The sequence below is a fragment of the Serinus canaria genome, chromosome 14 (assembly GCF_022539315.1).
Source record: "Serinus canaria isolate serCan28SL12 chromosome 14, serCan2020, whole genome shotgun sequence".
Taxonomy (NCBI): Eukaryota; Metazoa; Chordata; class Aves; order Passeriformes; family Fringillidae; genus Serinus; species Serinus canaria.
The window spans coordinates 11352240-11378007 of NC_066328.1; the positions used below are offsets into that span (position 1 = coordinate 11352240).

General features: G+C 49.1%; 1 protein-coding gene across 2 annotated transcripts in view; it reads left to right on the top strand.

Annotated features, from left to right (window-relative positions):
- ELFN1 (extracellular leucine rich repeat and fibronectin type III domain containing 1) overlaps positions 1 to 25768 on the top strand; it is a 103989-nt gene that overhangs the window by 13466 nt on the left and 64755 nt on the right. For both annotated transcript variants that reach the window (XM_050980302.1, XM_050980301.1), the window contains exon 2: positions 8369 to 8481. The gene's annotated coding sequence lies outside the window, so the exon portion shown is untranslated. The remainder of the gene's footprint in view (positions 1 to 8368; positions 8482 to 25768) is intronic.

Genomic DNA, 25768 nt, shown 5'->3' on the forward strand with positions numbered 1-25768 from the left:
ATTGATGATGTTTCCTCTGTGAAAAATGCTCTCTAGTATAACTAAATAGGATTCTGTAATTCCAGCAGCTGAAGTGTTTAGTCAGGGTCCAGGGGTGGGTTTTTTTTCATCCCAACTCTGTCTGCCCTCACCCAAGTGCGGGGTTTGTAGCGATGAGCGATTTGGGGCTTATCTCTGGGAAGTGCCGTGAATGCCAGACCCGTGCTTACACTAGGAGAGAAATGCATGAATTTTTCCACATCAGTAGGAGCTGGAGATTTTGCTAAAGGTGTCTCCAGCTGCAAGGAGCAAGATACGGCTCTGCTGGAGAGCTCCGGAGAGGCAGAACTGAGTAGGAAATTTAAATGTGGATTTAATGCCTCAGAAAGCCATCTGTAAGGGAAGGTGCAGGTGCTGCCTGGCTCTTGGCCATGCAACAGGTCACTGGGGCTGGCTGCTTGTGAGGCTGCTGAAGCACAGGCGTGGTGTTTAATCTGACTTGGGAGATGTTCATTAGGGAGCCCTTTGGCACAGCCCAAGGCCAGTGATGTCCCTGTGAGTGCTCTCCATGCACTGCTTGCACAGGGTCCGGCTGCATCAGCTGCTTGTGCCCCCATTTCTAAATGGAAAAGCTGCATTGAAGGTTGTCAGGACCTGGGATGCAGATGGACAGACTGACCACAGCCAGGGTAGGGTGATTGGGATGCAGTTGCCTTCCAAATTCCAGCCTCTGCCTGTGTGTGCTGAAGGAAAAGGAAAAGCAGTGAGAACAATCTGTTTGCTGCCCTGTTAGATGGTGAGGCAGTGTCTGAACCTCTTAGCTGACACTACACAGCACTTTTGTGGAGTTACAGGGTGCCTTGGTGAAACCCCAGCTCTGTATGGACAGGGGGCTGAGAGCTGCTCCTCCTCCTGCTGCTTATTCCATTTTGGCACAGAGGCTGTGCTGGGCATTCTGGTGGCCAGGGCAGAGCAAACCCACTCTGGGAGGGAGCATCACCTCTGCTCTGCTCAGTCTCTCAGGGCTCAGAACCATCTGTGCTCACCCCACCACAGCAGGGTGGCTGTCAAGGTGCAGCAGTGCCCTGTTTGGGGGTCCCTGCAGCCCCCTGTGCCCCCAGCCTTGCTGCTGCTGGCTGCTGCCCTGAGCATCACATCAGCCTTGCCCCTGCCTGTGCCCCCTCCTCACACCCACCGTGGGGTTCTGTTGCCCTGCATGTAGCTGATGTCAATTTGTAAAACAATACTTCAGCATTACCCAGTGAAAACACAGACAGCATTGTACAGCTGGGAGCAACATTGATTGAAGTGATATTTAATCCAAGGAAAATACATGATACATAGTCTAGGATTCCTCGCTTATCCATCATATAATGCAGTTCATGGGGATTAAATATCCCCTCCTGTAAAGTTGGTTGAGATCAGTGTTATTTGTTTTGCAAATGATCCTGACAGTGATGCTGAGAGCTATTGATTATCAATGGTTCTTTAAAAATTACTATTATACTGCAAATTACAAACCTTGGGGGTATCCAGTTATATGATAATGGAAAGGCATTGGTGTGTAATGACACATGCATCATAACAAGTTTGCTCTGGCTATGTAATGGAGATTGAAAGGGACATGATTTATGACCAACAGGATTAGCTGCTTGCCATGATACATCTGAGGTAACATGACAACTGTTCTAGTTCTGATGATTAGAACAATTTAGAAATAAATGAAGGAAAAAAAATAAAAGCAAAATCTCCTTTGCCTTTCCATTTAAAATACGTAAACCACTCTTCTAATTAATAAATAGCAAAAATCCCTCCAACACTCTCCCAGGAGCATCCACAAAGCACTGCACAGGTGCAAACCAAGGCTGCCAGTCCTGGTGGAACTCCTGGGTTTGCCTGGAAAGCCTTCAGAGCTTCTGGCCGTGGCTGTGATGGAAGTGCAAACAAGATCCCTGAATCTGCTGGGAATTTCAATGCATGTGTGCCCTTGAAGGCAGTGGAGGACACTCGTGTTGAGTTGTGTGCTCTCATTCCTGATGATGAATGCCTGATAACACAACTGCTTGTCTTCTAGGCTCTCCTGGTGTTTCCCAGCTCCCTAGCTGAGGACTGAATACTTGATGTGCTTGAGTGGAGCCTGAGGGCTGCTCCAGCCTATGGTGGCTTTAGCAGAGTCACAGGAGCCTTGGCTGCTCTGGGTGCAGGGCTGGGTGCTGTGACCTTGCCCTGCCACCCTGGGGTGGCACAGAGGGCTGGTAGGAGGATTTTGCATTCAGGAAGCTGTGTGGTGTGAAGATTAACTCCTGTGACCATCCTGTGCTCTGGGCATGCTGCAAATACCAAATGCCAGCAATGCAAACAAACCTTTTCCTCGTCATCCAGCTGATCCACAGTGGAGCCCACAGACAGCAGTGCCTGGGTCTGTGCTTCTGGGTTAACATGCTCACCTGGGCATGGTGAAATGCATGTCCAGGAGCCAGTGCTAGCAGAAGCACTTGTTAAACAAAAGGGAGGGAAAACCAGTTTCCCTTCTTCACCAGCACCTTCTCAGCATCTTTTGTCATGAAGTTGTGTATTGCACTGAGAGTCACCAGGCTCCAGTGTGGAGAAATGCCCATGGGCAGGAGTCCTCCTCCAGAGACACAGATTTACTCTTGCTCTGTGCTCTTTTATTCTTTGGTGCTGTAATAGTAGGGACGCTTGCCCAGTAATTTCTTTAAAGAATTTTAGCACTTGATAACACGGCACTTCAGATGGGGGAAGAAAGAGGTGCATACTTGTTTAGGTATTATTGTGTACAACATCTGAAGATCCAGCTCCAGCTTCCCATGAATCCCACTAGCTCACCTGGAAGTGGGGTGGAGGAAGTTTGAAATAATAAAAGGTAACTTGGAGCCCACCTGCTCTGGTGGTTGGTGGGAGGTGAGTGCATCCCTGAGCATGAGCAGCACTGTGCTGTTACCCACCTTATCCAGAGGAATTACTGCCTCTGCCTGAAGTGTAAGCAGTGTCCTGGGATGAGGCTGCCAGGCTTCCTCCCAGAGTGAGGAGGAGCAAGAGCTCTTGGAAACCACACCATAGAAGCAGTTTGTGATATAAAAATCAGTGCAGAATAAAATTCTCCTCCTTGTGGAAGTGCTGGCCCTTGCCTTGCAGTAAAGCACATGTGCTTTTGACTCAGCCCAAGCCCTGTGCAGGTCACTGTGTGCTGTACCCAGGCTGGTGGCCTGTCCCTGTGTGTGCTGTGCTTAGGGGGGCAGCTGCAGAGATGAAGTTTGTTACCAGGGGAGGGGCACATGCAGGGGGGGCTTTGTTTTTCCAATAAAAATGAAATCCCAGTGTTCTGTCAGTACTTCATGTATGAGAATTTCTGCTTGTGGAGACAAAGAGCTTCCCAGCGGAGCTGCAGTTTCAGGATTGTGGAGGAAGGTGAACCAGGAGGGGAGGACTCTGGGACTGTGCAGCTCAGTTTCTTTTTTGAAGCAGGACTTTTGCCAGTGGTGACTCAGGTTGGTGTTGACTTTGTCTGGACAAGTCTTTGAACTCCTCCCAGGGTGGATATGGGTGGTGGGCTGACTCCTCAGCTTCCTGCCTTCTGGGGGGAGCAGAGGAATTTGGGGGTGCAGCTCATGGGCTCCATACTGTGACTGCAGACCCAGTGTGAGATCCTTTGGCACTTCAGAAAGAAGGAGGAGTGAGGACCTGAGCTGGAGAAGTTGTGGGGCGTGGGGGAAAGGGCTGGTTTTGGCTGTTTGTTCATCTTCTTTGTCACTCCCAGCTGAAGCTGGGTCAGGGTACAGAACTGGACAGGAGATGCCCTTGCCCAGAGCGTGTCTGACCTCTGCACAGATGTGCACAGACATGAATGGGCTCAGGAATGATGTTTTCCCCACCATTACCTTTGTAGATGACCTGACCTGATGTCTCTGATCCAGGCCCTCCCAGGTGGGAGGGCTCTCTTGCAGGAGCTCTTTGACTAGCAAACACTTCACAGGGGCTCAGGGGAGGCTGGAGTGGGAGGAAGAGAGCCCTTGTTCCTCTCAGCTGCTCTGGGTTGGGTGGACCTAAAAGTAGCAGGTATGAATGCAGCTGTCATTACTTTAATGCTTTATATCACAGCTGGAGTGGGACATTGTCACATGTATGGATTCTGGGAGGTCTTTTGATCCAGCATTGTGTCACATTTTATGACAAAAATCAGTGTAAAATGGTTGTGGTTGAGCTGTGTCCTTCAGCCTGGCTGCACAAGCCACTGAGTCAGGGTGCACAGCAGCAAAGCCATGCACAATTCAGGAGGGACCTCTGAGAGACACAGGGGACAGAGAGGCCACACAGCTGAAGGGGGGGAGTCCCCCCTGTCCCCAGACACTCTGGGCAGAACCTGCTGTCATTAGACCAGCATCACTGGGGTTGTGTTGTGTGAGACACACATTGGGGCAGGATTTGCTTCTCCTTGGAAGAGTTTATCTGGAAAATGTGTGTATACAAGCATTTCTAGGGTATCTCCTGGAGCACCCCACCCTGGACCATTGCCTGTCCTCACTTGTGTGTCAAGCAGCCCCTTCCTGCTCTGATGGCATCACCCTTGCTGGGACAGAGTGGGGCAAAGGGAGCCTCAGGGACGATGTGGCCGTGGCTTAGAGAAGTTTTTAAGGGATTTGATCACAGCTTAGGAAAACTTCCTCCCTCTCCTGTGGGCTAGTGATGACTTTCCATTTATTTCTCTGCCATTGTAATGGAAGTCCAAGTGCTACACAACTGCAGAGACCCTGACATTGGAGCAGCCAGCATGCACCATTTCTCTGGGAAAAAAAGGATCCATCCAAATGGTTCCTTTATGTCATGCTCTAATTTTGCTGCTGTTGGTTTATTTTTGTTTTTGGCTTCTTTTATTCACGGTATTCTTAAAACTTCCCTTTCAGGGCTTAACAGCTTAACCATTTCAAAATCATGCCAAGCGGAAATGTAGCATACGATTCTCTCGCTAAACATTGTGCTGAGAGCTCAAATGCATTCTGGATTTGTGGAAAAGCTGCAAAAAACTGGGATGAAAGAGAGTGAGAATTAGCACTCAAATGAAGAGCCAGGTCTTTGCATGATTGGGAAAGGTCTGTGGGAGCAAACAGAGTGCTCCTGCAGCATCCCACACTGGCGTGGCTCACAGAGGGATTGGTGGGCAGGCAGGTGGTGAAGCACAGGTCTACAGTCTTTAAACTTTAGTCCTGGTTGTTGGTCCCTGATATCTGAATTATGCCCCAGGCTCTGCTACCAGATTCCTCTGTGGACTTCAGCAGCTCCTTCAGTCTCTTGGGCCTCCCTCTCTTCTTCACAGGAAAGTGATTATAGTGCCAAAAATAGTCTCTTTTCCTAGGTGGGCCTCTTTGTGACTCTCTTCTGTGAAATATGTCTTTCTCCCTGTTCCTCCAAGTGAAATACAAAGGAGATGTGATTCACCACCAGTGCTGATGTGCCAAGGCAGCAGGGAAGCTGCTGATGTGCAAAGGATGCTTTGTACCTGCACATGTGCCCCTGTGACACACAGATCCCCTGCCTGGGCTGGTGGCTTCCTGCTCTGCTTGTCCTGCTGAGTAGCTGGAGGATTCAGGGCAGAAATGGCTGTGCTCCTGGTGCTGATGGAGCACCTCTGGTGGGAGCAAATGCCACTTTTGGGAGGTGAGGTGGGTGTTATGTGATCACATGGACAGTCCTGTCCTGTGAGAACTGATTTGGGATGGGTCTGTAGTGACTTTTGTCCAGCTCTTGCTCCTGCATTTTCCCAAGGAGGAGGAGGGCAAGGGACACATTTGGAAATGCAGACTTTCTCTTGGAACTAAATTATCACTATCTAATGACTGCTGTGACTTTGTTTGTGACTTTTTGTTTGCTGCTGAGCAAACCTGGGCTCCTGGGATGATCACAGGGGTGCAGACTGGCACAGGAGAAGTCAGGTTGGTGTTGCAGAGCTGGGAGGCTTGTTTTAGTCCTGCTTTTCAAATACAATAACAGAGTTATCTTTTTGCCATGTATGGCTTTTTATGGTTGCTCACATTAGAAGATCTTTGAGGGTTCTTGTACTTGGAGCAAATGCCTGTGGGACCTTCAGCTGCAGGCCTGGGCTGTGGAGCAGAGCTTACAGATGCTCTGAGCTGGAATTTGCTCTTTCATTACAGCTCTCAGGCTTGTGAGGTGAAGTGAGGGACAGCTGATGATTATTAGTAGGTTTAAAATTAATAATGCTCTTTAGAACATTTAATCTTTCATTAACAGTGAATACAGTACACGCTGGGGTGCATGCAGACCAAGAAACACTCAGGTTCCTGCAGTGCCACAGCTTGGGCAGCTGTGAGTTCTGTGAGCAAGGCATTTTCCAAATCAGCAGAGGATGTGGGGAAGGGCTCAGTTTGATTTCCAGAAGTCTCATCTGTGAGAATCCTGGACAGGGGATAGGTAAGACCCTGTGCCCTGCTGTTTGTCTTTGAACACTTCCACATCCCTGCTTGCATCACAGACCAAGAGCTGAACGTGGCCCCTGATTTATTTGTAATATTCCTGGGAGAAAGGGGGGCATGTGATGGTCTGGACTAGAAGCAGAGGTGAAGAGCATGGCCTAGGGACCAACCACTGTGAGGGTGCAGATTGTGGACATGAAGTGAGAACACTGAGTGAGCAACCACTGTTTGAAAAACCTCAGGATGCAGGAGAAGGGAGTAGAGGGATCCCTCAATTCATCTCCTTGCCTCTCCCAAGTAAATCCTTTCTGGCTGATGTGGTTGGCACGTGCAGAGCATCTTGGCTTGGGGCTTCAGTGGATGGTCTCCAGTAATAGCTCAGAGCTGGGAGGGGGGAAGCATTAGGGAGCCCAGGGGGCAAAATGCCTTGCCACAATCATCAAAGAACAGGAAGGAAGAGCATTTTTTCTGTTATTTTTCATATTACAGGAAATTTCCCCACTTTCTTTTCAGTTAATAACCACTGGGGCAAGAGGCTTTCCTAGCTCGTAGGGGAGCAAATTTGAATAAACCAGTAACAGTCATGTTGTTGAAGAGTGGCCCCTCTTGAGTTGTTTTTCCACTGTTTGGATAAATAAGACAATCAGAAGAGCTGCTGAGACAGTTGGCAGAGAAATGGATCCCCCAGGAGATTGGAGCAATGTTGTTTATTCGTGGGAGCTGCCTGTGCATGAGGGGTCAGTCCTGCAGTTCTGTAGAGAGAAGGGAAACAAACATTTTCTGTTCTAGCACTGGATTCATTGCAAGGGGGTATGCCAGGGATCATTAGTGCCACAGCCACCATGATCTTTTGTTCAGATTAGTTTTCTCTTTTTAAGGCAAAAAAAAAAAAAAAAGAATAATGGCAGGTTCCCGTTAGATCAGATATGGACAAAATAATAGCAGTATCACAGAGATTGAGGTCTGCAAGATTAAAATGTGAGAGGGAGGAGAAATGATAGCTTTGGCCCTGCTTGCTGTTACAGCAGCCATGTGGATAAATGACTCTATGCAGATAAGCAGGGCAAAAATAAAAGGGATGCTTAGGACGAGATGGCAAAAAAAAAAAAAAATGGAACTAATCAGCAGATTCAACCACTGTAATAATGCAGTAAACATGGAAAATTACATTATATTAGCTCCTCTGCTTCTCCTTGTAGACACTAGCCACAAAGTCATCGATAGGTGATTCCCTGTGAAGGTGCAGTGCAGAAGAATCCAGAGCTCCCTGCTCCTGGGGAAAGGCTTGAGTGATGCTAAAGGGGAAAGTTGACTTTTGAACTGTCTGAGGAAGAAGTGGCTCAAGTGGAGCTAAGGAAAACCTCGCAGCTCACTGAGTTAAAAACCTGCTCCCAGGAAAAGGATGGCTGGTGTGTTCGTCCTCAGTGCTCAGGCAGCTGTAGGGTTCGTGCTGAGCCACAGCTTAATTGCAGTCCTGGGATGTTCCCCTGATGCGGGAGAAATTGGTCTGCTGCCGATTTATATGTATATATATATATATATATTTCCTTTTTAACTAGTGAACTGATTTCCATTTTGTTCAATTTCTCACAAAGAATGACAAGTAGCCACTGCAGCTTTTCCCTGCGTTCAAGCAAAACCAGCATGTAACATTATTTGCAAATTAGCTTCATCCCTCTGGCTCCCAGTTAAAGCAGGAACTGCTTGGTCCAGAGTTGCTCCCAAAATATCCATTTAAACCATGTAATGATTCTGACTCTCTCATGCATAGTAGATGAAAGACGATCCGCGATTTATTTTGGAAGCTTTGAACCCCAAACATGGTCAATCATAGAAAAAAAGATTAAAAAAGGAGGAAGTCATGATAATGCAAAGCTGGGAGAAAAGCAGCCCTGCACTTCACAGTAAAATCCGTTTTCTTTGCACTTTTTTATTAACAGCTTCAACTATGATCAGTGCATAAATCTACCTGCAACACAGGATGTTGGAAAATTACCGAGAGACAGCAACGTCCTCCCTGCTGCTTGGTGAGAAAAGAAGGATGCACCTTCAGGTATGGGCTGGAAAATTGTTTCATCCTCTGTTCCCTATTTGTGTTTCACTAAGCCTGCTCGTTGCCTTGATTAGAGGGGGGAAATAAGGTGTTTGCAAGAGGGAAACTTCAGAAGGGATTCTCTAAACTTGTCTCAAGCCACAGATAATTGTCTGCCTGGGACTGCTCTGCACCCAAGCAGTGCAAGGCTCTTCAGGCTCTACTGGGGGTTAATGGTGGTGGTTTTGTGGTTAATGTGGAGGGTTTTGATCCTCCTCCTTAGTGAGAACCAGAACAGCTCTGCTCTGGGTGCCCCTGCAGCCTCCTAGGAGGATCAGCTCCCCTCTGGGTTCTCCTGCAGCGTTGGGAAGCCGAGCACACACCCTGCCATTCCCTGCTCCCAGTTCAGGGGGGATCAGCTCCCCTCTGGGTTCTCCTGCAGCGTTGGGAAGCCGAGCACAGGCCCTGCCATTCCCAGCTCCCAGTTCAGGGGGGATCAGCTCCCCTCTGGGTTCTCCTGCAGGGTTGGGAAGCAGAGCACACGCCCTGCCATTCCCAGCTCCCTGATCATGTCGAAGCGCGCATACGAAATCGCCGCTTCCCCGGCCCTTGGAAGGGATCACATGGAGGGTTGAGCAGGATGAAGCTGTGCTGGCTGCTGCTTCTCAGCAGCCTTTTTAGAGCAGGAGCAGAGTTAAGCACTCCTCCTGGGTTTTCTTAATCCAGCCTCAATCCATGCACTTCAAACAGGAGCCTTGTTTTAGGGCTGTGCTGAGCGCTCAAGTCTCCCAGAAAGCTGCTCTCGTGCCTGGAAGGGCCAGCCAGAAGCCAAAAAGCTGGTTTTACTCTCTTTTGAAGAGGATGGAAATTGCTCCCTATGAGCAGGGGAGTACAGAGGGGAGTTGTGGCTCCCAGGACAAGAAAAGGGAGGGTTGGTGACTATCTGAATGTGGATTTTACTGACAGTTGTCTGATGCTTTGGGCTCAACATGGACAAGCCACTGTCCCTGAAATCCAGCATAGCAACTGGATTATAGCTGTCACATCCATCTCCCTAGGGAGAAAAAAGGGGTTTTCTCCCTAGGGAGAAAAACAGAGGCCAGTTTAAAACATGCCAGCCTTCTCCAGCATGCTTTCCTAAATGTATGTTTTGTAGCAAACAATGACCTAAGGGCTACTTAAATCTTGGCAACTGGTCAGCACTGTGATATTGCAGGTTGGGGTTTCTCATTTATCTAGGTGGGTTGGTTGCTTGTTTTGCCACGTGTGCAAGTGGTTTGAGGAAATAGTGGGAATTAGCTCATCTGTCATCTTAGTGTTTATAGATGCCTGTCCAGTGGGAGTCATTGTTTCTGGTAAAGCTCTTGCTCTTCATCATGTCCTTCACTCCTTTTTGCATTTCCCTTATCACCACGTTTGCTCTCTGCAGTGACCTCTGGGGACTTGAAGTGGACAAATTGCTGTTGCTGGGGCTGGTTTCCACTTGGGGCCTCTTAGAAGGTGGCAATATTGTGAGCATTGGGGTCCCCAGCATGTGACATGAGCTTCAGAGGAAGCCTGTGGTGGGACCTGATGTCCCACACTCTGTTAGAGTGTGTCTGTGCTGGTGGGCAAATGGGGTGGAGCGAGATGTGCTGGGGTCAGGAGAAAGCTGCAGATTTCAGTACTTGAGTAGGTCTTTTCACTGATGTGTTTCATGGATGTGTGGCCAGCACCAAGGCTTTCTCATCTGTGGGAAGTACTGGCAGTCTTAGAGAGGCAGCTTAGGTTGAGTTGTGTCTGCTGAGTGGTGCTGGGTCCTGTGGGTTAGTTAAACAGGTAGTTCTGTATGTATTCTCCAAAGGTGAGGAGGCACAATAGAGGATGGGTGTTAGAAGGGGCTTGGGTGAGAGCTGCCCTCATGTTACAGGGTCACCTTTGTGCTGAATTTTCAGCTGGATTTCCAGCTTTCTGCCACTTCTTCCTTGGCTGTGGTGCCCCATCAGTACTTTGAAAGTGGGGTTTGCTCCCTTCAACCTACTGCTCCCACCCTGCTTTCTTGGGAGAACTCTGGCATCCTGTCAGGCCATGGGGGAGATGTTTTTCACCTCTTCCCACATCCATGCATGCCTTCCTCCCTGCAGGGAAACCCGAGCTGGCACAGGACAGTGTCGGATGATGCTGCACATTCAGTATGAGGATGCTCCTCTAAAGCAGGACGAAGGCTGAGAGTAACGCCTTTTAATGTTCCTTCCCATAATTATCCTCTTAATTACTCAATGAAATGCCCAATAAAACAAATCACTATAATTTCTATTTTATTCCCTGCCTTTTGTGGGTTATTTAAGAGCTCAGGATACATTAAGGAGGCGCTTTCTCATGAGGGAATGCTTTCCAGTAGACGATATTTGCTAAATGGCTTTATGTCCCCGTCCTGTGTGTTTCATCCTCATTTTCCATGCCAGTTTGCTAATTAGCAGAGGCACTGGGAAGCACTGCCTCCCTTGCTGCCGATCTCTGCTGTGATGAAGTCACAGCTCTGAGTTTGTGACATCCCCATGGCAACGGCCCGTGATGTCACTAGCGGGGATTACAACTTTGCACAGCATCCAGGCACAGGCAGCCGGGCTGGAACTCTCGGGCTCTCACATGTCTTTAAATAGCAAGGAACTTAAACACAGGGAAGTCTTTAAGAAGGCTTTAGATTTCCCTTTTTTTACCCTGAAGGAGGGGAAGCTGTTGTCTGCAGGGCTGCCACCAGCAGTCCTGTCCTCTTGTCCTGCAGCAAGCCCAGCTCCCTCATGCAAACGTGGGGTTTGCTTGGGGGAGCTCAGCCCTGCAGTGACCCTGGTGCAGGATTCTGCGGCCAAGGGCTGATGTGTTGGGCATCTCCTCAGTGTCCCTGGGGGCTGCAGGTGTCCCCAGCCCCATGCAACTCCCTCTTGCTCTGTACTTCCTGCTGATAAAGTGAACATAAAGCAAATCTGGGGACGATTGATCCCCACAGCCCATCCTGCCCATGCTTCACTCCCTCTAAACCGCTGGCTCCGCTGGCTTTCCTCTGTGCTTTTTGTCTAATACTCTTAGTATTTGCATAATATGACATTGTTCATGCACAGGCAGTGAGGGAGGAAGATTTGTGTGTGTGCTTCTCTAGCAACAGGAAAATCATGTAATAACCACACTTTGCTTTGCACCTGGGGAGGAAATCCAGCTCCCACAGCTGGTACCACAAACCATGCAGGGTGTTTAAACACACAGCCCCAAAACTTACACAGGGCAGCCACCTGATGGATATTTATGTACCTTATTTAAACAGCAGAAGCAAATCAAGCAGATGGAAGAGTCAATCTCTTTATTTTAGCTTTTCTAAGGTAGGAATAAAAATGATATTTCAAAGGCCAGCGTGTCTCAGCTGAGCGATGGTGGGGAAAAGCCGGTGCTGCAGAACATACTGTCCTGTCTCCCTCTTCCTCAGATCATAACTTCTAAGCTGGATTCAATAGAAATAAATGTTCAGTAGTTCCAGTGGTGGCCTTTGGAAATGGAGCTAATGGAACAAGACAAAAAAGTAGTTACAACATTTTGACAAGCGCTTAAATGTTTAATGCTATGCACGGCGCAGCCCGACTGTGGGGAGGTGGTGGGTGCACCTGCAGGGAGCTGTGCCCCTCGTTAGCACGACAGCGAGTCCTCCCACAGACACAGGAAATTAGGCAAATGCTGTTTGAGCTGTGTGGTAGTAAACAGGCCGAGGGCAGCTGTGGCTTTGGCAGCCCCACACCGTGCAGCAGGTGAAGGGCTCGGTGGGCTCATGCTGGAGCTCCCCAGAGGGAGAGGAGGGGGGCCAGTTCTTGGAGAAAAGAGGAGAAGGCATAACATTACCCTGAGCTGAGACAGGGGAGATGAAGAGGCTGCAGTGATTAAATTGGATCTACTGAAATCCTTCCAAAGCCAGGCTTAGGAATTAAGAGCCATCAATGTCACATTGAGGGTCACTCGCTGCAGGACACCTCCGGCCGGTGCCCGGCCTCCCCCCTGTGCCTCTGTTTAGCCCCATCTGAACCTGAGGAAACTCATCCTTTGTTTCAGAGCCCAGTTGGACGTTCCCCCCTGCCACACAACAGTGAATCTCAGCGAGGAGGGCCTTTAAGAAGCCAGTTTGTCTGGAGAGGAAGGATTAGACTGTGTATGGCCAGATTTGCTTTGAATTCAGGTGTCGTCAGGGATTTAATATCAGGGGAAGGTGGTGGGGACAGGAGGCATTGAACGGGCTGGGCTGACAGGGTCAGGCTGGCTGGTCCCCTGGCAGCAGCAGTGATGGAGACTAAGGCCAGGAGGTGTCAGCTGGTGTCCCCTGTGTGTCAGGGACAGCGTGGTTTGCTCACTGAGACGATTCTTACCATGCTCATGGGACCCGACTGAAGCCACTGTGCTGTGCTGCAGGCTGGTCATGCCTGCCTGTCCCTGGGGCTGGATCCAGCTCACACAGTCTCATCCAGAGGAGTCCCAGCCTGGAGCAATGCTCCAGCAGCACAGCTGTGCCATGGCAGCCTACACACACCAGCTGCACCTCAGCCTGGGATCATACCCCTCAATGCCAGCATGGCAATATTGGTGGGACCAGCCAGAGCCAGGATGGAGCCCACCTGTGAAACTGGCAGGCATTCCTTGCCTGGGAGTGAGCTCCCAGAGTGGCTCAGATGCTTTGGTCATGCTGACCTACACTGGACCAGGACCCCAGTTCATCTGCTGCCACTGGTGGTGACACATTTACACACATCCCCATCAGTTCTGTGAAGCAGGGCCACCTCTCCCAGCCACATACAGGCACTGAGCAGAGCCCCAGAGGGGCTGTCCTGCCTGACAAACCTCTGTCTGATCTGGGACTCCCACTGAAGGTTTTTTTTTATACCCCTCCTCCGCCTTTCTCCTTATTTTCCACAGCTGGAACGACGGGTCACAGCAGGGAGATTTTCACACATCATTAGAGCCAAGTGTCCAATTCCACACAGCCGTCAACCCCAATCAGAGCGATTTAAAAGGCAGAGCTTCCTTTAATCATCCGGGGACACGGGAACTGAGTGCTCCCATAGGCATGGCAGAAGCAGGGGAATGGAGCAAGGGGGAAATGGTGCTGACATGAGACTTGAGGTGTTCAAATGAGGTGTTCAAAACCAGCGGCTCCTCACATGAAGATCAGCCCCAGGGCAGACCTGGAGGGTGAGGGTGAGGTCCTTCCTCCCTGTCTGTCTCCTCTGGTTTGGATGGATGATCGAGGTGGCCATGGGTCTGTGTGTGCATTAGCAGAGCTGCTGTCTGCAGCTGAGACCTGAGCCAGGGGTGATGGATCAGAATGTTCCTGAGCAGGAGAGAGCCTCAGCACCAGCATTTCTGACTCATGAAGTGGAAGCATCCTGCTGTGTGGGGCCCTGAGCACCGGAGGTGTCCTGGAGACCTGCGGGTGCTGCGTCAACCTGCGGCTCCACGGATTCCCTGGGAACAAATGAGTAACCCGAAATCTCAGAGCTCTGCTTCACCTCTGGCTGCTCCAGCCAGCATCCCTGACCCTGGACCTCTGTAAGAATGTGTGCTGGGCTCTGTGAAGTGATGCAGCTCCATGTCTGTGCCAGCAGCAGGAGGCACACGGGCGCAGAGTTCCTCCTTTCCAAACGGCACCTGGAGCCCGCAGCGCCGTGCGTGCGCAGCCTGCCAGGGGCGCGCTGCATTCTCCTGTGTGCAGGCACACGACCTTCCCTTGGCCTTCTCACAGGCCTGCCACAGCCCCCATGCAATGCAGATTGCACGTGGATAGGGGAAGGACAAACACATGAGAAACATCCCAGAGTTACCAGCACACCTGACTGCAGGAAGATGAATGTCCTTCCCAAACGCTCCGGCATGCGCAGAGTCCCTTCCCACAGTCTCCCCGTCTCAGAGCTTTCAGTGCTCATGATTTGTCCAAGGGCAACTTTGCAAAATGTCAACGTTTTTATCAAAATTCCCTGTGACAGGCTGCAAGTTTTAATTAATGGGGCTTGGGGGTGTATGTTTGTTTGTTTCCATGAAATTAATTTTATTTTTTTTCCTAAGAATGCAAATGTTTTTCCAAGGAAAAAAAGGCAGCTCCTGGTTTTTTTTCTGCTATTCTGCCACGTCTTTCTGGCTAGCCTGCTTTCTAAACCAACCTGAGAGCCTCTCCAGCAGGAAGCTCAGCAGCTTGGTGGTCCTGTGTCACAGGTTCATCTGAGAGAGCAGCACTGCCACGAGTGCCCAAGGCAGCATGTACACACCACTGGCCAGATCCACACGTGCCAAGACACCTACAGCCCTTAAAACACAACTAACTGATGGATGCTGTAGATAAAACCAGTGACTTGCAGGCAGGGGTCTGCCTTAAAATCCCTGAGATCAGCAGCAACACAGGCAAAGGCTAGGAGAAATTTTACCATTAGCCTCTGAAAACCCAAAAATTTCTACTAAAGAAGCAATCAGGTTGGTGTTTGTTCTGCCCTTGCTGCTGCAAATTGATTGGATTGATAGGAATGAAGGCAGTGGTGTAAGAGAGAGTCAGAGTAGCCTTCTGGACTTTGATTTGATCTCTGCCTTTCATGGTCTTCCCTTTTGTACTTGCTCATCGCTTTTAAAAGCAACTCTTTGATGAGAGGTGGCAAAATCTCACTTAGGCAGAGCTTTTTTGGCAACAAACATTTGACTTCTGGAGCTGCCCTCATCTGTTGGGTAAACATGAAATGATCATCTTTGACTGGAACTGATCCTCTAGAGCCATGTCATTCCACTGGGGAGAGGTATTTGCACCGATTTTCAATGTGGATTATTTCTGTAACTGACTGTAATAGTTTCTTTGGCAGTATTAGGGCTTATTATGTCAGGATTTATTTCGGTGTGAGGTGATTCTACATGCTGTAGTCCTGTGACTTCCCTTTGCCTGCTGAAATCCAGGGGCCCCTCTCCTGCTCCCACCACAGACACAATGGGGGCAACCTCTCTGCAGCTGGACCTGTCTCCCAAGGTCAGCTTTCCCCCAGCTGCTTCGTAAATGCTGAAGGAGCAAGTTGAGAGAAGAAATTCCCTGTGAAGGACAGGTAAAAACTCATCTAGGTGAAACATCTATATAGAAAAGCCTCCTAGAAAGAGGAGGAGAGGGCAGCAGGGAAGGGATTGCAGCTTCAGAGGAGCAGTGCAGGCTCTGGGAGCTCCCCAGCATTAGCAGAGGGGTTAGCTGCAGAAAACACAATTGAGGATTAAATGTGGATTATGCCGCAGCGATCCTGAAACATCAGCAGTGCTGAGGCAACTAACAAAGGACTTTATTTCCTTAGGAGAAGAACTGCTGGGCCCAAAGCAGTTGTAGATAAAACTCTTCAGGAGCTGCTGGTGATGAAGTGGTGAGGCAGTGAGCCAAGGCAGCATGTTTTGGTATCTGGTACCTCCTGGAGAATCTGGCAATGTAAACTGGTGGATCTGCTCCCCAAAGCCCCATGTAATATGGGATTTTGGACATCACCAAACACTGCCCAGGCTCCACCAAGTATCAGAAGAAAAGGTCTGCAGAAACCCCTTCAGAGCTGTTCAGTAGAAAAGAATGGGTAAGACTGGCTGTGTTCTCTCTGTCAGCATCATTAAAATCATTCAGGACCTTGGGTTTATGGTGCACCTGTCTTGCTGGGATTGGGAAAAGATTGGGCTCATTATTTTTGGTCTCCCCTCAGCCAAAACAAAGGCTTGTGTGTAGGAACTCCTCTGGGCTGTGCAGTCAGCCAGGCTTGGGGCTTCCTTGGTTCCCAGCTGAACACCTCAGGGCAAACATCAGCTCAGTGGAACTCTGAGATGTAGAGATGGATGATGGGGATGGATGGACTAGGTCATGTTGAGGTGGCCGAGGGCAGGAAATTGGGACCTCACTTGCCTGCAAACCCTGCCTTGCTCAACAAATGACATTGAGCAACACTGACCTCCTCAAGCTGCAGTTTGGATCATGCTCTGCTTGGGCAAAAGGAGGCACTTTCAGCCTGCTGAGCTGACCCCTCTGGCTCCCTGCACAGGCTGAGGCCCAGCAGGGGTGTATGCAGGAGGGGGATGCACCCTCTGCCCCACAACACCATGAGCAAGGCAGCGCTTACACCCTGTCTGCAGCCACAGGGCATTTGTGGGGCCCCTGGCATGACCTCGGGGCTGGGAGGAGCAGGGGGCTGTCCGTCTGTCCGTCCTCTCCCACCACACGAGCTGCAGTTAGCCACAGCTCCTTTTGGCAGCCTGGTTCCCTGCTCCAGCAAGTGCTGGGCTAATGGGGAGGCGGCCGCAAGAGGAACACTCTGTTCAGCAGCTGCACATTCCATTAATTTAATGAGGATTTTTTTTTTTTTTTACAAGGCAGATGGTAAAATAGCTATTTTCTGTTGTCTAATAAATACCATCAGCAAGGCAGCAAATGTGCAATCTCGCCAAGTCCTTTCTGATTCCTTGCCCTCCTGTACTGGTGCATTTCCCCGTTCTCTGCTGGCAGCTGGTGGGGCTGGGAGGGAGAGGTGGGACACCAAAGGCAAGTCCAAAATTGCTGGTGGGACCTGAAGATTGAGTTAGCAGCTTTCCCTGATTGGGCAGAGCCTGGGTGTCCTGCTGGGAGAGCTGTGCTCTGGCAGCCTCCGCCGATCCAATTCTCACTTCATCTGATTGCAGTAATAACAACTCACACAAATTTCCTGCCTCAACCTGAAATCTTCCAGCTCTGCAATGCAAATAATATAATGTGTGATGAGGAGCCCAATGACAGGGATAATAATAATAATAGTGATGAAGCCTTTATTCAATGAATGACTGAATCAAGCAAGCAAAAATAAATGGTATTCAGGGCTTGGAAATCAATAGGAAGAGAAATCAGGAGGAAATGCAGGGGGACTTGCCTCTCTGGGGGAGTGCTGTCCTTAGGAATGGCGTGAAGGAGAGATGAGCAGAGCCCTCTGATCTGGGCACTCCTTGTCTGCCCGTGCTGCTCCTGGGCTTGCTCCTCTCCTGTGGCTGTGTTGCTCTCCTGAGCTCGCTGCTGTGCCTGGTCCCAGCCTCCCTTGATCTCTTTGGCCCCCTTGATTTACAGCTCTCCTGGGCTCTCTGAATGTGTCTAGGCAGCTGGCAGGCTACAGACCTGACCTGGGGTTGGGTAATAACTTGTCTTTTGTCCCATGCCCAGGAGGTTGGCCATAAAAAAGCTCCAGACATCAATTTTCCTCTCCACCGGGGTGAAATTGCAAAATGATGAGTTGGTCTTTGCCCTCATTTATCTCTTTTTTCCTTTCTCCTCCTCTTTGTATCATTCTCTATTCTTCCAACTCTACTGTTCATTGCTCTCTTCTTCAACCCCTTTCCACTATCTCCTCCATCATTTACCAGCCTGCCTCCCCTCTGCACATCACTGCTTCTCCTCTCTCCCCCTTTTCTCCTCTTCTGCCTCATTTTTTCTGTGTGTTTCCTTCCCATCTCAAAACTTTCATGATTTTTCTTGCTGTGCAGAGCATTTTGATATCTATACCTCTAATAGCTTGCTAATACAGTAATTCCACAAGAGACCTTTAAAAACCCAAAGCCTTGGCAGGTAGTAAAACTCACCTTTTAACTTGGCTTCCTCTTTATCAGGGATTCATTTCAGACAGGATTTCTGTGTGCACAGCTCTGCCACTCTCTGTTAGTAAAAAAAAAAATTTAAAAAATTAGGATTAATTCCTGCAACAGGTGAATATGTTTCACAGCTGTGGTAAGCAGGATCTATTCTCCACTTCCTGCAGCTACATGGGGGATTTAATCATCTAACATGGTGCTGCTCTTTGTCCAGTGTGTGTTTAAACTGTGCTTTACCTGTACCTGTGCAGAGACCTCCTGGGGAGTGCAGCAGTGGGGCATTCCCCTGAAAGCTTGGCATTATCCAAGGCATTTTTCCACTGTTTGGAGAGATGCCATTCTGAGCTGACATCCTGCTCTCTCAGGTGCTACTGGCATGGGCTGAGGGTACTGGATGCTCTGTCCCAGCACCACCAGTGCCAACCCCTGCCCTGGACCCACCTGTTGAGATCTCCCGTGGCTCCTGCTGGATCTCCAAGCAGTGCTTGCTCAGGTGAGGGGCTGGCACAGTTCCAGCCTGGCAACGCCCTTCTCCAGCCTCTGGGAACAGAATCTTCCACAAGCCTAAAGAAAAAGGACAAGCTTCTCCTTCTCTTTCCTCTCCAGCCACTTTTGATTGTGTCTGCAGCTTCGTATTGTGTTTAAATCTACGCAAATATGTTAGTAGATAAAACATGCAGAAGGCAAACCTGGGAAATTTAATCTGACTTGCAAATGTGCAAATCTCACTTGGTAAATCGAAAAAATTCCTTTTGCCCCAGCACCTCCAGCAGGACCTGCCCTAGGGCAGTAGGGAAATATCTGTGTCCTGACAACCTGTCCATCTCCACTGTTATGTGGGGTAATGAAGAAACCAGGGTATTCTCCTGTGTTGTAAATATTGCAGCAGGACTGAGCTCTCCTGGGCTCCCCAGAGTCATCCAGTTTCTCACTGGTCCCTGAGTGTGGGTGGAAAGGGCAGCATTTGGTTTCTCTGCAGTGGTGGCTGAGGTGGTGGTGTCTTGGTGGGAACATTGAGAGTGATGGGAACAGGCAGTGAGCTGCCCTTGGAGCTGGCAGCAGGCAGTGAGAACTGCCTGCCAGTTCCTGCTTTGGGACTGCCAACCCTCTCCAGGCTGGGGAGCCCAAATTTCATCATCTCTGGTGGGTTCCTGAGCAATGGGGCAGGAGATGGCACTGAGCAGGGAGATGTGACTTGCAAATCTTCCTGTCAGGCTGTTTTCTGGACAGCACAAATCTGGAATAATTCCCCTGACCAGGCTGCCAGCTTTATACACAGGAGATGAGGTAGGAGATAATACAGCATGTCTTGTGCCAGATATTCAAGAATTTCTAAGTACATTGCAAAGAGGGAGCTACAGGGCAGCATTGCTCTTTCCATTTCACAGGCAGGAAGGCCCTTGAAAATGGTGAAGTTTCCTGCCAAGTCACCCCAGGGATCATAATCTCTGCTTTATATTTACAAAACTTTGGAACAATGGCTCTCTGTGTTTCCCTGACAAGACAGGAGAAAGTATTCATATTTTCCAAGATGAAAGAACCTGATCTGACAGAGGTTCCACTCTGGACTAGTCAAACATGGTATTTTTCAATAGCAAAAGCTGGCTAGCTCCAACCAAAATGGGATTTTCAGCAAGCAAGGTGACCAGAGTTTGGGGAGAGGGCCTGCAGGTGGAAATTCAGATCCCAAAAAATTGTGGTGAGTCACATTTCCTTGATCACAGAGTTGTGAGATGCCCTTCTGGCATTGCTGAGCAGAGCAGTGGCTGCCATCTGGTCCTCCTTCTCTTACTGACCCTCACCAGAAGAGCTGAGAGGGGCCCAGAAGCCCTGTTGGGAAGCACAAGGGCCTGGGGGGAGCTGACCCAAGGAAGTCTGTGCCTTTCTTGATCTGGTTTGATGTGAACTGCTCGTTCCCTTCACCAGCACTCTCAGACCAACATTCCAGGGCATCCAAAGACTCCTCACCCTGCCAGACAGCAGGATCCAGCTTGGAAAGGCAGCATGAAATAACTACAGCAGCTTGGGCAGAGCTTACAGATGTGACAGAGCCAAACTCTTCCCAGGAGCAGCAGGCAGCCTCACAGGGGGCAGAGGGCACACAGGCAGCTTGGGAGGCTCAGGCTGGCACTTGGAAGGAGATGTGCACTGAGAGTGTGGCACAGCTCCTCAACAGATGGCCAGAAAAGGCTGTGGGATCTCCATCCTTGGAGGTGTCCAGGGCTCAGCCACACCAAGCCATGGCAGCTCCAGGAGTGAAGATAATCTTGGAGATAACTCACAGGAGAACTCCCTCCTGCATCCAAAGGACAGCAGACTATCTCCTGCATGCCCACAAGAGACTTGCCACCCCAAACTGTTGCGTGCTTTGTGCTGAGAGAAGAGGCAGGCTTGAAATGTCACCTCATCAGAGCTGATAGGTGAGATTTGTTACAGAAAAGGAGAGCTATCAGTCTTCTGGCTCCTGAGGGGACCAGCTCTTCAGCCAGAATGACTGGGGGATTGTAATGGAGTTAACTGAGATTGCCACCAGGGAGCTCAGACGCTGGCATTTGACTGAAGAGGAGAAAACATCTCGATTTCTTACAAACCCCAAGAAAACAGCCTTGTCTCAAAGCAGAAGGAGGGAGCTCCTGCCACCTTGGATTCCTGCATGTTTGGGGCAGTGAGTGTGGTCAGCTGAGACTACAGCAGGTGGATCAGCCCTTTCCTTTTGTGGAGGGTGGTCCTGCTGTCCAAGGTTACTCTGGGTCTGCCCAGATGGGCTTCCATGGTGCCAGGGCTGGCATGCAGCCATCAGCCTTCCCCTCTTCTCGCCCAGGTGTGAAATCTTTCTTCCAAATCAGCCTCTCTCTTCTTGCCTGCAGCGGGAAGCTGATGGAGAGGAATCCTTAACTGGGGGCAGGGGAGATTTTAGCCAACAGCTCTGAACTTCTGTGTTAAACAGCAGCACCCACGGGGGGTGGTTTTGCTGCAGCTGCTCCCTCCCAGCTGCAGAGGTGCCCACCTGAGCCCCAACCCAGCCCTGGCCTGGCAGCTGCTGTGCCCTGAGGGTCCCCTCTCCAGGGGCTTTGCTTCATTAACTTCCTGATAAGTTGAGAGTTCAGCGCTGAGTCTTAAGAAATTGGCAATAACGCCAAGCCCTCATACAAGGGTAAAAATAGCCCTAATAATTTAGGCAATTAGTTAATTAGCCTCATTTACTTGAAAGCACAGAGTGGCGTGGGAAGACTTTTCTGCTGGGTTTGTTATGCTTTCCTTATTCACTTTGTTTGCTTTTCCCTTGCCATTTTCTCTGCTCCCTGACATAGATACAGGAGCCCACGGCATTCCAAAGCAGTGGAATGCCAGCAGGAGAGTGAATGGCAGCCAGGACAGGATGCAGGGAAGCAGGACTGCTTCTGGTACCCAGGCTTGGTGTGTCATAAGGGGAAGTGGGTAGTTCTTTGTGATAGGGTCTAGTGGTCGTGGTGGTCTTTTCCAAACTTAATGATCCTATGATTTTTTCCATGCTGTTCCTTCCTCATGCCACCTCTGACCCTTCATGGCAGGTAGAGGTTGTGGCACATTCAGGGTGTCTCACAGCTCTTTATCAAACACCTAAGGGACAACACTCCATGTTCATAGCATGGCTTGTTTCTTCCTACTTAGAGAATTCCCGTCTAGAATTCCTGACTAGAACTGACTGAGAGGTGAAAGGAGGTGAGATAAAACAGGGGGGAATTTACTGGGGGGACCTGGGATGCTGGAGTAGCACAAGGCTCAGGACCATGTTGGCCTGTACCTGCCATCCCCAGGGCTGCTGCCGCCCTTGGTGCTCTCTGCTCCCACCCAGCCCCTCTGCAGCACGTGTGGATGATGCCTTAAGTTTTAACTTTCATATTTCCCAGGTTCTGTGCTGCCTAGGTGTGTAGCTCTGAGCTTCATATTAGGTGTTAGTAAGCTCTCTTCACAGGATAGTTAGAATAAACAATCCTTTTCCAGCTGGAGACCAAGGACAACTGTTACAAGCTTCAGGACCAAAAGAATAAACAAAGAAGAACTGAGGGGAGCAAACAAGGAGGAGGGGACTTCATAACCTAAAGCTGTAACTGGACAATCAACCACAATTTGCAAATGGACCAAAAGTTATAAAAGTCAGACACCCCGTGACTGGCTGTCCATTTTGTGACCATTTTGGTCCATCTTGGGTGTAGCCCTGGCTGGGCTCTTGTACTGCCCAAGGTGGATCCATGGAGGCCTTTTAACAAATCCCTGCTTTACTGTTTAGCTTTGTCTATTCTCTGTTCCAGGTTCAGCCTCCCAAGGCACCACAGCCTCCAGAGCCTTTGTCAGTGCCCCCTGTGTGGCTGCACAAGCTCACCTGGTTTTGGAGAGCTGAGGCTGCTCAGGTGCCCCCTGTCTTCCTCTGACTCACACGAGTCTCATTCATTACTGACCTGGGGACCCGAATGAATTCTGTCTTCCTGAATTATTTCTGAAGACATTAGATCTTCTCAAATTGTTCATCTTGCCCAGAAATGACAGCTTGCAGGCACCTGGGAATAAATGGTGCCTTGGAACAATTTCATTGTTTCTATTCCAGGCAACAGGAATTCCTCAGATCTCAACATCAGTCCCCAAACCCTGGCGTGTTAGCATAACCTCCAGACAGCTACGAGTTTCTTGACCCAGAAAAAGGAGAGGATTTATTATGAACCCTGGGAGACCAGTGTCCTTGCAGCTTGTGTGCCCTAATGGTGTGCAGCATATTGTGTGCTCCTCTGGCTGGAATTTTCTTGTCCAAACAGCTCTCTGTCAGCAAATGCCACTTCCACAAAACAGGCTTATGGGTGTGAAATCGAATCAATGTTGATTAATTTTCAGTTTGGAAAAGAGGGGGGAAAAAAACCCCTTAAAAATGTCAAGATGTCTTCTCCTTTCATTCTTGCAAGAAGAGCTTCAATTCTTTATCTCTTAATGACCTTTTGTTTAAAGCCTTTGTGTTTTCTAAGAAGTATTCAGAAAAGGACTGAGCAAAATGAAGTGTTAAATATCTTTTGAAGGAAAATGTGTCTGGTTCCATAAGCTCTTTTTTTGTAATTATTATTTAAAGGGTGGCAGGAATCACACTTCTTTTCTCCCTGATTTTTTGCCATTTTGTCCCAAACCAAGTGTACTTCCCAAGGCTCCTTGCTCTGCCCTGGCTGGCACTGTGGCACAACAAGCAAATGTTTTTAGCAGGGTCAGTGGTGGTAGGACAAGGGGTGATGGCTTTAGATTAAAAGAGGGTCAATTTGGATTAGATAAAGAGAAGCTTTTTAGAATGAGGGTGGTGAAACCGTCCCAGGTTGCCCAGAGAAACTGTGGCTGCCCCATTGTTGGAAGTGTTCAAAGCCAGCTTGGATGGGGCGTTGAGCAACCTGGGATGGTGGAAGGTGTCCCTGGCAAACAGGGGGTTTGGACTAGGTGACCTTTAAAGGTCCCTTCCAACCCAAACTCTCCTATGATTTTATAATTCTGTGGTTTTTTGGACAGGCAGTTGTGGCAAAGGTTTTATAGAGAGCTGATCCACATTGTTTCACCCACATTAAGGGCTTTTGTTTAGACTTTTTTTTTTTTAATCCTGGGAAGAAGTTTTTTTGACCTACATAAAAAAGTTTGCTAAAAGCTCTTGCATCCTTCAAAATCACTCATAAAGCTTAAAAATTTTTTTCTTTTTTCAAGTTATTTGAAACTCATGTAAAAAATTTCATTCTGGTTTTGTTTGTTTTCCTTTCCTCATCTCCTTTTTTTTTTAAACTCTAAGTAAAAAGCAGAGTAGTGGGGGGAAAAGGAGTCATTAAAGAAAACTGAACATTTCTACTTGAAAGAACAAGAGTTGAACTGGAAAATGTTCTTTCAACTTAAAGAAAAAAAATCAGGAAAAAAAGTTTTTTTCTGAAGGGTAAATATAAACGTTTCCAGTGAAAATGTTCTGAGGGGAGAATGGTTATTTTGGAGCATTTCTCTTCCCCAGCCCCATGGGATGCCCTTAGTTGTACACTTAAAAAATCTGAGCTGCACAGATCAGAGCCAGTGGATGCCTGGGCTCCTCCTTGGGACTGTGACTTTCCTGCTGTTGCTTGGGGGGACAAACTGTCTGGGTGGGGGGGTCAGAGTGAGCAGGGCTTTGCTCCCAGACTAAAGGACAGTTTTAACCTCTGGAGCTGGGATTTCACCCATGCCCAGGGTGAAAGAGCACTCACTCTAATGCTTAATGAACCCTCTTTAAAAAACCTCTTTACTGATGCTGTGAGGGGCACTTTCAAAGCCAGGGAGCCTTTTACTCCATCTGCATCTCTTCCTGTTGCACAGAGCTGAGCTCTCTGTGTGTGCATCACTTTTCTCTTTCCTGGCACCACATCCCTCTCAGCCTTCTGACACATATGTCTCTTGCTGGAATTTTTTCTCCCAGCCTCCAGCACTCAAGCAGCCCAGCAGCATTTGTGTGTCTCCAACAAGTAGCCACTGAGCCTGAGAAATGCATTAGCTGCCTGACCTGGTTCCATCCAGGTGTGAAGAGATGCAGTGGCTCTGGCTCTGCTCCACCTTTTCTGACCATGTGAGGAGAGGCAGAAGGCTTCTCCTCTCTCCACCAGTTTGCATCATTCAAGTCTATTAAAAAAAAAAAAAACAAACAGGATAGGAGTGGTGAGCGGATAGACAGAGCCAATCATGGGGAAACTGTGAGGACTAAAAGGCATTTACTGGGTTCTCTGTACTAGAAATGAAAGGAAAGCCCTTCAATTAGCTGTCTGCCCGAGGAGCTGAGCAGAAAGGGATGAAAGCTGAGATGCTTTTGCAGGAGCAAAGGGAAATCACCAGCCAGGAGATGGTTTGTGGGCTCTGAGTCAGGCAGCATCGTCAGAGGTGTGTTCAGCATCTCCTGCTGCAGGATGGAGAGCCTCCCTATGTCCAGCTTTTGTGCCTTCCCTGCTTTCTCCCACAGCTCTCCTTCTTGGCAATGTTTCTGCAATCCTCAATCCGTGCTCAGAGCTTTGGAGTTTCACCTCCTCAAGTGCTGGTGCTCATGTCTGGAGCACTCAGCTCGTCCCTGTGCCCAGGAGGGTGATGTGGGTGCTGAGCAGCAGGATTACAGCTCATGGTCCTTGTCCTGCTCACCGAAGTGCCTCCCTGCCCCATGCTCCTGTGCCCCAAATATCAGCACATCCAACCCCCCTGGCCAGTGCTTGGGACCACTTGTCACTGTTTTGTAAAGCAAACAGGTCACCTGGGAAGGGAGGCAGCAGCTGTTCTGCTTCCTGGGGTTTCAGCATCTGCTCCTTGCACACACACACAGACACACACAGGCACACGCAGGCTGCCTTTACCTAACAAACAATTATTTAACAAAGTATGCAAATAGTATAATTACTGTTATTTGTTTAGCTGTTATAAGTGTTTGAAATGTAAATGTCAACTTTGGGAATTTTTTGCAGGGTACGTGTGTGTTTCTGGCTTTCTCTCTCTCTTGTGTGTGCTCTCCCTGGATTGCAATTTGATGAATTTCTCCTTGTCCTAGAAAAAAAAAGCTAATGTGATTTCTCTGCGATTACAGCCGAAGACGTCGGAGTGGGGATTACTCACAGTAACTCCTCTTACTTAGCAGATCTGAGTGGGAGGCAGGATTCATTACACCAGCACAGAAACAAAGAGGAAATGTCTTTCAGCTTGT